Here is a 15,042-nt window from a genome sequence, read left to right on the forward strand (position 1 = left end):
TCAATAGTTTGGGTCTCCTGTTTGTGTCCACAGATCTCGATAGGAATGGAGCTGCTGCTTCCCGGGGAGCTGCCAAGCAAGAGGCACAGATATTGACCAACTGCACCCGCTCCAAATAGATTTCCAAATTACTGAAAAAACAAAAACAAGCACAAATCATATTTTCAGAAACTATGACAGTGTCTCTGAAAACAACACACCAACACCTCTGAAAGAATCGATTTGCTGTAACTAATTAACAAAAAAGAACAAAGAACAAAGAAATGTACAGCACAGGAACAGGCCCTTCGGCCCTCCAAGCCCGTGCCGACCATACTGCCCGACTAAACTACAATCTTCTACACTTCCTGGGTCCGTATCCTTCTATTCCCATCCTATTCATATATTTGTCAAGATGCCCCTTAAATGTCCCTATCGTCCCTGCTTCCACTACCTCCTCCGGTAGCGAGTTCCAGGTACCCACTACCCTCTGCGTAAAAAACTTGCCTCGTACATCTACTCTAAACCTTGCCCCTCTCACCTTAAACCTATGCCCCCTAGGAATTGACCCCTCTACCCTGGGGAAAAGCCTCTGACTATCCACTCTGTCTATGCCCCTCATAATTTTGTATACCTCTATCAGGTCGCCCCTCAACCTCCTTCGTTCCAGTGAGAACAAACCGAGTTTATTCAACCGCTCCTCATAGCTTATGCCCTCCATACCAGGCAACATTCTGGTAAATCTCTTCTGCACCCTCTCTAAAGCCTCCACATCCTTCTGGTAGTGTGGCGACCAGAATTGAACACTATACTCCAAGTGTGGCCTAACTAAGTTTCTATACAGCTGCAACATGACTTGCCAATTCTTATACTCAATGCCCCGGCCAATGAAGGCAAGCATGCCGTATGCCTTCTTGACTACCTTCTCCACCTGTGTTGCCCCTTTCAATGACCTGTGGACCTGTACTCCTAGATCTCTTTGACTTTCAATACTCTTGAGGGTTCTACCATTCACTGTATATTCCCTACCTGCATTAGACCTTCCAAAATGCATTACCTCACATTTGTCCGGATTAAACTCCATCTGCCATCTCTCCGCCCAAGTCTCCAGACAATCTAAATCCTGCTGTATCCTCAGACAGTCCTCATCGCTATCCGCAATTCCACCAACCTTTGTGTCGTCTGCAAACTTACTAATCAGACCAGTCACATTTTCCTCCAAATCATTTATATATACTACAAAGAGCAAAGGTCCCAGCACTGATCCCTGTGGAACACCACTGGTCACAGCCCTCCAATTAGAAAAGCATCCCTCCATTGCTACCCTCTGCCTTCTATGGCCTAGCCAGTTCTGTATCCACCTTGCCAGTTCACCCCTGATCCCGTGTGACTTCACCTTTTGTACTAGCCTACCATGAGGGACCTTGTCAAAGGCCTTACTGAAGTCCATATAGACAACATCTACTGCCCTACCTGCATCAATCATCTTAGTGACCTTAAAGATGAACCGTTTCAATATCAGCCGTAATTCCTTACCAGTTCTCAGACAGACACCGACTGGTTAGAAGTTTGCTTCACTTTTCAAGGTCCGGCTCAATAAAATCAATCACAGGCCCATGATCTGCTTTCCTCCTGTTCTCAGACACATCCACTTTGTACAAGGGCGCACTAACTGGTTTTCAGAGTAAGAGTCAGACTGCAGTCACCTCATTCTCTCTCGATCCCTTTATCCCAGAACCACCTCACAACCAGGAATGGAACTTCTCACAAGGACAAGAATGGAATAGTTTGTCGATTCTTCCAATGATTCAGGACCGTCCATCACCAGGACGTATTCGTCCAAAAGAGTTGGAATGAGATGGGGCTGAGTTTCACTGTGTATCCAATCAGTCCCCGGAGAAGCACAAAAACAAAGAGTGAGGTGAGAAAAAGAAACAGATAGATAGACAAAGGAAAGAGAACAAGAAAATATTTTTCAAATATGTTCCATTTCTGCCTCGATCATGTTCCCCAGAAATACATTCAGCTGAATGAAACTAAACCACGTTTCCAGTCGCTGCCGTTCCTGCTTCTCCTTCCAAAAGTTGCAGGAAACGTTATTATTTATTGATTCATAGAATCATAGAATCATAGAATTTACAGTGCAGAAGGAGGCCATTCGGCCCATCGAGTCTGCACCGGCTCTTGGAACGAGCACCCTACCCAAAGTCAACACCGCCACCCTATCCCCATAACCCAGTAACCCCACCCAACACTAAGGGCAAATTTGGACACTAAGGGCAATTTATCATGGCCAATCCACCTAACCTGCACATCTTTGGACTGTGGGAGGTACCCGGAGCACCCGGAGGAAACCCACGCACACACGGGGAGGATGTGCAGACTCCGCACAGACAGTGACCCAAGCTGGAATCGAACCTGGGACCCTGGAGCAGTGAAGCAATCCACAAGGCTCCCGTGCTGCCCCTTAACACCCCTTTGTTGATTTGAGTGCGAGTTTCTTTATATTTCGTTCAGTTTCCCCAAATAAATGTTAAATATCTGACTGAACTCGATATAGGTTCAAACCGTTCATTTACAAACATTCCGATTCAGCAGCTTGTGCGGGGAGTCGAACAAACATTTTGAAACTCAGTCGCTGTGAGCAGGATTCGAACCTGCGCGGGGAAACCCCATAAGATTTCAAGTCCAACGCCTTAAGCACTCGGCCATCGCAGCAGCGTTCACTGCGTTATTCATTAGTAATTTGGTCGATAGAATATATTCTAAAACCAGCCTGGAATCACTCCAGGAAGTTATTGCATTGAAGCTTGTGTGTGTCTGTGTGTTTCCAGAGAGCTGCAAGGTTGAAAAGAGCTTGGGAGTGTCTGTCTTTGACGGGTACTGGATCTCTGACATAAAATACCATCTCTGGATCATTTGGGTGATTTAAATTCATAATTGTAAAGCCTTTAACCTGATGTGATTCTGTTCAAAGGTGTTCAGTCGCTTGGAAGTTTGAAGGAACATTTTAAGGATTTAGTTACTGTTGCAATATTTTCTGAGTTATCCTTGAAGTAAGGGGTGTTAAGAGATCGAATGTTTATTTAAGATGTTAAGTTGAGTTCATGGAATAAACAGTGTTTTGTGTTTAAAAACCCACGTGTCCATAATTGTAATCCCACACCGAGGGAACAAGCCGTGTGCTAGGAAAAGCAACAAATCCATTAAAGGGAGAGGTTGGTTGAACTCCATGATACATTTTGGGGTTCTGAAAACGCCTCGCCCATAACAATTGGGGGGCCGTCCGCGATAATAGTCTATCTATTGGATTGGCTTTTGTGAACTTAAACACAGTGAACGATTGTTGCTTTTCCGGTGTGGTATTTTAGTTTAAGTGGGGAGAGTGTTGCGAACAATGTCTCTTTCAGAGGCGCAGAAGTTTTTGGGGGTGGAGAATGTCACACGTAGTACTTTACGGACAGAAACGAAAAGCAGACTGTTAGATTTTGCAAGAACATTGCAGTTAACATTACCTGACAAAATGCGAAAAGATGAGGTAATTATGGCGGTGATTAAGCATTAAAAGTTGCCTGAGATAGAGTTTGGCTCATTGCAAATGGCAAAAATTCAGTTGCAAATTAAACAAATGGACATGAGAAAGAATTAAAGCGGCATGAATACGAGAGTGAGAGAGTCGAAAGAGAAAGAGAGAGGAAAATGAAAAGGAGAGAGAAGAAAGGAGAACATCAAGAATAGCCCTAGCAGAACAAAACGAAAAAGAAAGGGAGGTACAGATCAGGGAAAAAGATAAAGAGTGGGAGTTTGAACTTCAGGAAATGGCCTTGAAACATGACAATCAATTAAAATTGGCAGATGTAAAGGGAAACGTACAGTTGGATGATAGCGATGAGGATAGTGAGAAAGAGCGTCATAGTCGAAGGCTTGGTGGGAATCTATTTAAAAATGTCCAAGCATTGCCAAGGGTTGACGAGAAGGAAGTGGAAGCCTTTTTCATTTCATTTGAGAAGGTAATTAAACAAATGAAATGGCCACAGGACATGTGCGTGTTACTGATTCAAACAAAGTTGGTAGGTAGAGTTAGTGAAGTGTTTGCATCACTTCCGGAGGAGGTATCTGCAACGTATGAGGAGATGAAGAAACCCACCTTGAGTGTATATGAGCTAGTGCCTGAATCCCACTCGTATTATTTGCAATTAGGGATGCACCTAATGAGTCTACCAAATTTAGTCCTTTTGAATTAATTTTTGGTCATGAGGTAAGAGGACCACTTAAATTGCAAAACGAAAAATTGGTGGGTGAGAAATCGGAAATTACACTATTGGATTACGTGTCAAATTTTAGGGAACGATTAAATAGAGCAGGTGAATTGGCTAGACAACATTTGAAAGTTGCACAAAATGCGATGAAACGGGTAGCAGACAAGAAACCAAAGTTCGTAGTTTTGCCAGTGGGGATAAAGTTTTAGTGTTGTTACCAGTGGTAGGGGAGCCTTTAAAAGCTAGGTTTTGTGGACCGTATCAGATTGAAAGGAAATTAAGTGAGGTGAATTATGTGGTTAAAAACACCAGATAGGAGGAAGACTCACCGAGTGTGTCATGTGAATATGCTTAAAAGGTACTTTGAAAGGGAAGGAGAGAGAAAGGAGATTTTAATGATTCTAACTCAAAGTGACGAACCAAATCCAGATGACTGTGCATTTGACATACCTCAAATTAAATTGGAAAATGAGGATGTTCTTAAAAATTGGGATGAATTGTGAAGTTACCTGCCAGAGGAAAAACCAACTGACCTGAAAGAGTTATTGATATCACATGGGCAAGTTTGTAGAGATAAATTGGGAAGTACTAAAATGGCTATACATGATGTAGATGTGGGAAATGCTGTCCCTATCAAACAACACCCATATAGACTTAATCCTTTAAAATTGGCACAGTTTAACAGAGAGATTGAGGGTATGCTGAAGAATGGCATAATTGAAGTGGATTGCAGCCAATGGAGCTCACCCATAGTGATGGTACCTCAACCAGACGGTACCCAATGGTTGTGTGTGGTCTACAGAAAGGTGAATGCAGTTACAAGAATGGACTCTTATCCTATCCCACCATTGAGGGATTGCATTGAGAAAGTGGGACAATCTGTTTTCTTTCCAACTTCCAGACATGGAAAGAACATTTAAAGCATCGTATGGAGTTCTTCGATCGACTTCAGGAGGCAGGTTTGGTGATAAACCTAGCCGAAAATGAATTTGGAGATTTCCTCGATAGGTCCCAGGAATGAGCGGGTTTTCTATTGAGGAAAGGAGAGGTGAAGAGTGACAGTTGGTTTGATTGAAGAACATCAGATTTTGAATGGTCTTGACAAGGTGGACGTGGAAAGGATGTCTCTGCTTGTGGGTAAGAGCAGAACTACTGGGCAGTTAAAAACAAGGGTGTCGCCCTTTTCGGACGTAGATGGGGAAATGTCTCCCTCTCAGCGAGTTGTGCGACTCTGGAACTCTACCTCTGAAGGCGGCGGAAGCGGGACATTGATTATTTTTAAGGCGGAGATTGAAAGATTCTTGTTCAGCAAATAAATCAAAGGTTTATCGGGGTTACATACAACCATTACATTCAGCCAACTACCTGGATGCACAAGCGTTCGTTTGTTTTACTTCATATATGAGGATAAATTCAGAGTCTTACACCATGGCGAAACGGTCTTTAAATGTCGTGTTCGTTTCTTCACATGTTCTGCACTGATATATTCTCTGGAGCTCAAACCTGCTCCCGATTGAAGTCAATGGCACCATATCCATCGTCCTGATTAAAAAACAGGGCTCATCCGGGATTTGAACGCGGGACTTCTCGCATTTCATCTCAAATGGAAGTTCCGTCAGCGGGAATCAATACCCCTAAACCCACGATCCGACCGACAATCGGGACTCACTCAAACCAGCTTCTCATTACCTCCCGAAGCTTATTGTATCCGCTCAGTGCGCTTCTTTATTCCTGTTCAATTTGGTTTCGTTGTTCAAATAATATGAAAATAAACAATTTTTGTCCCTTGCTTTTCGTACTGGGATCATTCGGTAAATTGGAGTATTTTTGGTTTGTTGGCCTCCACTGCGAACAGAATAAAACAGGACCTGAGGAAGGAGCAGTGCTCCGAAAGCTATTGTTTGAAACACACCTGTTGGACTTTAACCTGGTGTTGTCAGACTTCGTACTGTGCACATCAGAGACTGACAGATAAAGATTAATTCACCACCCAAATGCCTATATGCCCCTCCCCCAACGGACACGCGTAATGATTCTGATATGCAGACGTCTGAACGGAAACTGACAAACAACAAAATGATTTTATCCACTCAATAACAATATCAGAGATTGATCATTGCAGATTTACTTCGACTTTCACACAGATTTTCAGAGAATGAAAGATACTGAATGAATGACAGACTCTCATACAGTCCCAGAGACTCTCGCAAAGCGATTTAACTGAATCCCAAAGACAGATTGTTACAGAAGATATGCAACAATCCTATGAATTACCGCAATATTACAAATGTGGAATGAATCTGACTCTGTCATACAGTGTCAGAGACTGAAATATACATGAATTATATTTCAAAATTGATCGCATTTAGTAGGGTGGTAGTGTCAAATAACCCGATGGAGTGAATCCTCAATGTGAAGATGGGGCCTTGTCTCCACAAGGACTGTGCAATGGTCACTCTGAACATATAGAGTATGGGACACGGAGCTCCACAGACTGAATCCTACTTTCCACACAACGCCACTGACTGGATTGGATTGGATTGGATTTGTTTATTGTTATGTGTACCGAGGTACAGTGAAAAGTATTTTTCAGCGAGCAGCTCAACATATCATTAAATACACGGGAAGAAAAGGGAAGAAAAGAAAATACATAATAGGGCAACACAACATATATAATGTAACTACATAAGCACTGGCATCGGATGAAGCATACAGGGTATAGTGTTAATGAGATCAGTCCATAAGAGGGTCATTTAGGAGTCTGGTGACAGTGGGGAAGAAGCTGTTTTTGAATCTGTTCGTGCGTGTTCTCAGACTTCTGTACCTGCTGCCCGATGGAAGAAGTTGGAATAGTGAGTAAGCTGGGTGGGAGGGATCTTTGATTATGCTGCCCGTTTTCCCCAGGCAGCGGGTTGTGTAGATGGAGTCAATGGATGGGAGGCAGGTTCGTGTGATGGGCTGGGCAGTGCTCACGACTCTCTGAAGTTTCTTGCGGTCCTGGGCCAAGCAGTTGCCATACCAGGCTGTGATGCAGCCCGATAGCATGCTTTCTATGGTGCATCTGTAAAAGTTGGTAAGGTTTAATGTGGACATGCCGAATTTCCTTAGATTCCTGAGGAAGTACAGGCGCTGTTGTGCTTTCTTGGTGGTAGCGTCGACGTGGCTGCACCAGGACAGATGTTTGGAGATGTGCACCCCTTGGAATCTGAAACTGCTAACCATCTCCACCTCGACCCCGTTGATGCTGACAGGGGTGTGTACAGTGCTTTGCTTCCTGAAGTCAATGACCAGCTCTTTAGTTTTGCTGGCATTGAGGGAGAGATTGTTGTCGCTACACCACTCCACTAGGTTCCCTGTCTCCCGCCTGTATTCTGACTCTGGCGTTATTCGAGATCCGGCCCATTATGGTCGTATCGTCAGCAAACTTGTAGATGGAGTTGGAACCAAGTATTGCCACGCAGTCGTGTGTGAACAGGGTGTAGAGTAGGGGGCTAAGTACGCAGCCTTGTGGGGCGGCGGTGTTGAGGACTATTGTGGAGGAGGTGTTGTTGTTCATTCTTACTGATTGTGTTGTGTTGATCAGAAAATCGAGGATCCAGTTGCAGAGTGGGGAATCAAGTCCTAGGTTTTGGAGCTTTGATATGAGCTTAGCTGGGACTATGGTGTTGAAGGCGGAACTGTAGTCAATAAATAGGAGTCTGATTTAGGGGTCTTTGTTTTCGAGATGCTATAGGAATGAGTGTAGGGCCACGGAAATGGCGTCTGAGGTGGACCGGTTGCAGCGGGATGCGAATTGCAGTGGATCAAGGCGTTCTGGGAGTATGGAGGTGTTGCGCTTAATGATGAATGATCGTGCATTCCAAGAGCTTAATTATGTTGTCAAAACTCACATAGAATGGCACACAGAATAAAATGGCGAGATCATGGAAAATGTGGACCGTTTTCCATGACCGGATGCCTTCACTGAAAAAGGGCAGATCCAGCAGATAGGACTCGCCCTCACCTCCAATCAGATCAACTGTCACTCTTCACATCTCCACTGGAAACAAGTGCAGTCTGTCTCACCTTTCTTCAATAGAAAACTCGCTCTAAGACCAACAAAGAACAAAGAAAAGTACAGCACAGGAACAGGCCCTACGGCCTTGCAAGTCCGTGCCGACCATGCTGCCCCACTAAACTAAAATCTTCTACACTTCCTGGGTCCGTATTCCTCGATTCCCATCCTATACATGTATTTGTCAAAATGCCCCTCAAATCTCACTATCGTCCCTGCTTCCAACACCTTCTCCGGCAGCGAGTTCCAGGCACCCACTACCCTCTCTGTAAAAAAACTTGCCTCGTACGTCTCCTCTAAACCTTGCCCCTCGCACCTTAAACCTATGCTCCCTAGTAATTGATCCCTCTACCCTGGGGAAAAGCCTCTGACTATCCACTCTGTCTATGACACTCATAATTTTGTAGACCTCTATCAGGTCGCCCCTCAACGTCCGTCGTTCCAGTGAGAACAAACCGAGTTTATTCAACCGCTCCTCATAGTTAATGCCCTTCATAACAGGTAACATCCTGGTAAAATCTCTTCTGCACCCTCTCTAAAGCCTCCACATCCTTCTGGCAGTGTGGCGACCAGAGTTGAACACTATTCTCCAAGTGTGGCCCAACTAAGGTTCTATACAGCTGCAACATGACTTGCCAATTCTTGTCCTCAATGCCCCGGCCAATGAAGGCAAGCATGCCGTATGCCGTCTTGATTACCTTCTCCATCTGTGTTGCCCCTTTCAGTGACCTGTGGATCTGGAGACATAGATCTCTCTGACTTTCAATCCTCTTGAGGGTTCAACCATTCACTGTGTATTCCCTACCTGCATTAGACCTCCCAAAATGCATTACCTCACATTTGTACAGATTAAACTCCATCTGCCATATCTCCGCCCAAGCCTCCAAACGGTTTAAATCCTGCTGTATCCTCTGACAGACCTCATCGCTATCCACAATTCCACGAACCTTTTGTGTCATCTGCAATCGTACGAATCAGACCAGTTACATTTTCCTCCAAATCATTTGTATACCCTACGAACAGCAAAGGTCCCAGCACTGATCCCTGCGGAACAACACTAGTCCCAGCCCTCCAATTAGACAAGCACCCTTCCATTGCTACTCTCTGCCTTCTATGATCTAGCCAGTTCTGTACCCATTTTGCCAGCTCACCCCTGATCCCGTGTGACTTCACCTTTTGTACCAGTCTACCACGAGGGACCTCGTCAAAAGCCTTACTGAGGTCCATATAGACAACATCCACTTCCCTACCTGCATCAATCATCTTTGTGACCTCTTCGAAAAACTCTATCAAGTTAGTGAGACACAAAACCATGCTGCCTCTCACTAATACGTCCATTTGCTTCCAAATGGGAGTAGATTCTGTCTCGAAGGATTCTGTCCAGTAATTTCCCTACCACTGACGAAAGGCTCATTCCTGGCACCAATCGAGGAAACCTTCTCTGAACCGTGTCCAACGTATTTACATCTTTCCCTAAATAAGGAAACCAAAACTGCACAGAATTAGCGAAATGTGTAGCTCCTGGAATAAAAGGGACAGTAGCAATATGGATATAAATGTGGTTGAATAATCAGAAACAGAATATAATGGTCAATCGAGACTTTTCGGACTGGAAGAAGGTTTGTAGTGTTCCACATGGGTTCCTACTGGAACATTTGCTTTCCCTGATGTATAACAATGTGCTAGATCATGGTGTACAGGGAACAGTTTCAAAGTTTAGGGATGGTACAAACTTGGAAATTTTGAAAACCGAGACGTGGACAGTCAAGAACTTCAAACGACAAAAGATGATTTTCAATCTGGAGACGCGTGAGATGATGCATTTTGGTAGGGAAGGATAGAATCATAGAATTTACAGTGCAGAAGGTGGCCATTCGGACCATGGAATCTGCACCGGCTCTTCAAAGAGCACCCCCATGAAGCCAACACCTCCACCCTATCCCCGCATCCCAGCTACCCCATCTAACCTAAGGGCAATTTAGCCTGGCCAATCCACCTAAACTGCACATCTTTGGAGTGTGGGAGGAAACCGGAGCACCCGGCCGAAACCGACAGGGAACCCCAAGCGGGTATCGAACATGAGACGCGGCGCTGTGAAGCCATCGTGCTAACCACTATGTTACCGTGCTGCCCCTCAACTATTTATGGGATGAAGGAGCAGACAGAGCTGGGTGTATATGTGAATAGATCATTGAAGGTGGACAGGTGGAGAGAGCAGGTAATAAAGCAGATCTTATTCTGGGCTTATTACGAGTGGAAAATAGAACAAGAGGAAGGAGGTTATGCTGAATCTGTACAAGGCGCAAGTTAGACATCAGATGGAATATTTTGCACAGCTCTGGGAGCCACAATATTGGAAGGCTGTGGACGTATTGGGCAGCGTGCAGAAGAGGTTTACAGGATTGGTTCCATTTATGAGGCTAGATTGGAGATGTTGGGAACGTTCTCCTTGGAGGGGATAAGGCTGAGAGGAGATATGATGGAGATGTTCAAAATCATGAGGGGGCTAGGCGGAGTAAACAGAGAGAAACAGTTCCCCCGAGTAAAAAGAGCAAGAATGAGAGGGCACAGATTTCCGTTGATTTGCAAAGGAAGCAGATGTGATGTTTGAAAAAGAAGCACTTTTGCACAACGAGTGCTTCGGGTCTGGAATGCACTGAGGATTGAATCTTCTTGCACCATTCTCTACACCGGTATTCCTAATCCTCTGTCTGATAATCGATTTAAATCACGACACCAGCTTTGGGCACGGGTTTGGCACCATGAAAACTTGCGGCTTCAGAAGCTCCAAAACAGACGCCAGCTTCATCTGGGGCACTGCTGGCAGATTTTGTCTTTCCAGAACCGGCCGCCCAGCCGTGAAAACAAGTCCATCAGAGGATCTCATTACACTGTAAGACGGAGGAGCAGAAGTAGGCCATTCGGCCCATCGTGTCTGCTCCACCATTCAAAGAGGTTATGTCTGTTCTGATATAATCCTCAAACCCAGTTTCCCGCCTTATCCCCATAATCCTTGCTTTCCTTTACTGATTAAAAATCTGTCTCAAGGGCAGCACGGTGGTTCAGTAGTTTATACAGCTGCCTCACGGCACCGAAGGCCCATGTCCGATCCCGGCTCTGGGTCACTATCTGCGTCGAGTTTGCACATTTTCCCTGTGTTTGGGTGCGTTTCGCTCCCACAACCAAAAGATGCGCATGGTCGGTGGATTGTTTGCAAAATTGCCCCTTAGTTGGAAACAATGTTTGGGTACTCATAATTTTTAAAAAATCAGTCTGTGGCAGCCTTCAACAAATTACAGCCCTATTCGGTTCATACAAACATTTCTACAGATGCTCTATACTCCGAGAGAAGAAACTACTCATCATTTCTGGTTGAAATGGGCGGCCACTTACTCTGAGATTATTCCTTCTGGTCCTAGACTCTCCCACATGGTGACCCAGCTTATCAGCATTTATCCTGTCAACCCCCCCCCCCCCAGGGTGAATATAGAGGGATGTGGGCTAAATGGGGGCAAGTGGGACTAGCTTAGTGATACAAACTGGGCGGCATGGTCAAGCTGGGCCGAAGGGCCTCTTTCCATGCTGAAACATCTATGACTGTAACCATCTTCCTGAGGACATTAGAATTCCCTCCACAGAATTGTATTGAACCGATTGATACATAATATTTTATTCAATTCTTTATCCAAATCAATCAGATATTGTGGATTCATTCGGCGCTAAACGAAAGACTAAGATGAGAGAGGAGGGAAAACTGGATTGTCAGCAAAAGATCCACCGGATTTCTGTATAAAACGACCGCGGCAGGACTCGAACCTGCAATCGCCTGATATCATTCATAGAATCACCGAAGTCAGACGCCTTATCCATTAGGCCACGCGGCCACCGGCTATAACTTCTGAGCTGATGTTTAGCCCACGTGAAAAAATACTGCGATTATTTGTGTTTCATTTCTGTTTTTTGATGATCCGCTCTTTCCCAGATCCCAGAAAATACAAGGGAAAGCTCCAGCTGCCGGACATGGTCATTTTCAAAGTGTAAAAGCCCTTCACTCTGTGAGCTGTGAAGATTCATGGAGGCTCGGGGACTCTCAGGCTGGCCAAGGCTCTTTATCCGGCTCCATTCACAGGAAAAGTGACTTCAGTTTCCACAATAACATCCGCTCTCACTGAAACCCCCAAACTGAAATTCAGACTCACCGTGAAGGTGAAGACTGCGGACTGCGGTTCCCGCTCCTGCTGTTTAATACAGATCACTATAACTGTCTAGTGAGCAGAAAGAAATTGCTGTTGTTTGTAAACATTTCTGACTGAACTCACTGTCATTCTGCATTAACAGGACGACTTTGAATCTCCTGATATTTGACAAATTTGCTCAAGCGGGTAAATATAAAATATATTATTTGCATCGTGCTTTTGAATGGAGTCATTTCGAGAATAGGACGAGTTTGAATCACCTGCTATTTGACAAATTTGAGGGTGAAGTGAAAAGCTGCGGCTTTTCGCTGTTCTTTGACGGCTTGTGGGTGAATAGTGGAACACTGTCCATATTGAAACCATATTAAAATGATGAGAAAGTTACTTATTTCACTCCCCAATTGCGCCCAAATTCTGAGTTAGAAACTGTTTTTCTTTCTCGGTTTGAAACTCACGAAGTCGCGCAAAATTTCACTTCCAAATTACTACCGCGAAGGCCGGGAACCGAACGCGGGTCAACTGCTTGGAAGGCAGCTCTGCTCACCACTATACCACCATCGCTCACTGACGAAGCGTGAGTCATTTTGGGACTTCACATTAGTTTATAAAGTGTTCCGTGAAAAGATCCTGCTCTGCGTAGCTTATTTCCCTCCAATTTAAAATGCTCCTGAATGAATGTATCCGTGTCGCACGGCTCCCGTTCAGCCACCAGTCCACCATAAATGTATTTCACCAATTTAATTCTGATGTTCTGTGTGTCATCACATCGGACACTTCCTCTGGCCTGAGACCTTACCTTGTCCTTGTGTCCGGATGCTGCCGCTTTCAACATGTTTAAGTTATCACAGAGCCCCTCCAGTGCAAGAGGAGGCTCATCGAGTCGGCTCCGACCCTTGGCCCAATCCCCACTTCACCGGTTGATCACATCAGTGTGTCAGCGTGGCCGGAAGAGAAAATGCTGGAAAATCTCAGTAGGTCCGGAAGCATCTGTAGGGAGAGGAAAGACCTAACGTTTCGAGTCTAATGACCCTTTGTCAAAGCCGAGTCATTGGACTCGAAACGTTCGTCTTTTCTCTCCCTACAGATGCTGCTCGACTTGCTGAGATTTTCCAGCATTTTCTCTTTCGTTTCAGATTCCAGCATCGGCAGGAATTTGCTGTTACCCAATGTTTTTCCCAGTGTGGCCGAGTGTTCAGGTCGCAGACTTTTCTGAAGGCGTGGGTTCGAATCCCACCCCTAATATTGACTTTTCCTCCGTGAGGCTCCATCCAAACCCGCGGGATCTCTCACCTGGAAACACAAGGGGAGCAGATACAGAGAAACAGCGACCACCTGCAAGTTCCACTCCGAGACACACACCATCCTGGGAAATATATCACCCTTTCTGTGGCCGGCTCACAATCCCGGAACTCCCTCCCTAACAGCACTGTGTGTGTACATACACCACATGGACTTGCAGCGGCTCAAGATTCACGTCACCGCCAAATTCTCAAGGGTAATACATTTTGGACAATAATTGTTGACGGATTCAGCGACACCCACATCCCGTCAAATAACTTTTAAAATATTTTGGAAACCGAGTCCCCTGAACTCAGCTCAGAAAGTTCACTAATCACAAAGCAAATGACTTCAAATGTTGATCATCATAAATAATAAACACAGGAAATGCTGGAATTGCTCAGAATTAAACATAATCTGTGGGGAGAAAACTAGAAGCAGCGTTCCAGCTCTGTGATTGGATAATTTCCTTCTCTCTCAATCTGAAATCCTGGACTCAGCTGATAAACAGCAAGATGCCAATCACCAGTCATCAGTATCAGAAACAATGAACCTTTCGGATAGCGAGGCCGAGCGGTCTGAGGAGATGGGTTTAGGTTTCAGTCTCTCCGAGGGTGCGGGTGGAAATCCAACCGCTGCCAACATTTGTAGGAAAAGCGGCAAAGGTGGGAAATGGAAATAAAAGTGAACGATTTTGCAAAACTCTCGCTCTTATCCCAAAAGATCTTTCCGTTACTGACATTGTTGTGCCCTGTGTAAGTCGAGCTGAACTGATTTGGTGCCGCTTGTTCTCACCTTGCAGCCCGTCAGTCTCCGTATTCCAGGGACCATTTATGACATCATCAGAAACACCCTCCCCTGCTCTCCTCATTCACCAGACTGAAGGGACAATCCCCTCTGCGACCGATGCTCCACCGCCAATATCCGCTCACTTTCTATCTGCACCTTTCTTTGCAAGTGCATGAGATGCAACTCCTGCCTTTTTACGTCCTCCCTCTTCATTATCTAGAGCCCGAAACACTCCTTCCAAGTGAACCAGTGAGACACTTGTGCTTTTCATTTTAATCTCCTGTATTTGCTGCCACAATTTGGTCTCATCTACTTCAACAGGCCAGATAACAGACTGTGTGACCGCTTTGATAAATCTCTGTTCAATTCACAATCATGACTCTGAGTTTCCTGCCACTTGTGATTTTAATTCTCCACCTCTCCCACTCTGGCCTTTCTGTCCTTGGTCATCCATGTTCCAATGGCGATTAACGGAAACTCGAGTAAG

At 45.0% G+C, this 15,042-nt stretch overlaps 2 non-coding genes across 2 annotated transcripts; both read right to left on the reverse strand.

Annotated features, from left to right (window-relative positions):
* Positions 1–2,615: 2,615 nt before the first annotated feature.
* On the reverse strand, positions 2,616–2,697 carry trnas-uga (transfer RNA serine (anticodon UGA)). Its single transcript has one exon. It is a non-coding gene; the product is annotated as a tRNA-Ser (tRNA).
* Positions 2,698–12,087: 9,390 nt separating this feature from the next.
* trnar-ucg (transfer RNA arginine (anticodon UCG)) lies at positions 12,088–12,176 on the reverse strand. Its single transcript is given in 2 exon segments — positions 12,088–12,123; positions 12,140–12,176. It is a non-coding gene; the product is annotated as a tRNA-Arg (tRNA).
* Between the last annotated feature and the right edge of the window lie 2,866 nt (positions 12,177–15,042).

The sequence above is a fragment of the Scyliorhinus torazame genome, chromosome 24 (assembly GCF_047496885.1).
Source record: "Scyliorhinus torazame isolate Kashiwa2021f chromosome 24, sScyTor2.1, whole genome shotgun sequence".
Classification (NCBI taxonomy): domain Eukaryota; kingdom Metazoa; phylum Chordata; class Chondrichthyes; order Carcharhiniformes; family Scyliorhinidae; genus Scyliorhinus; species Scyliorhinus torazame.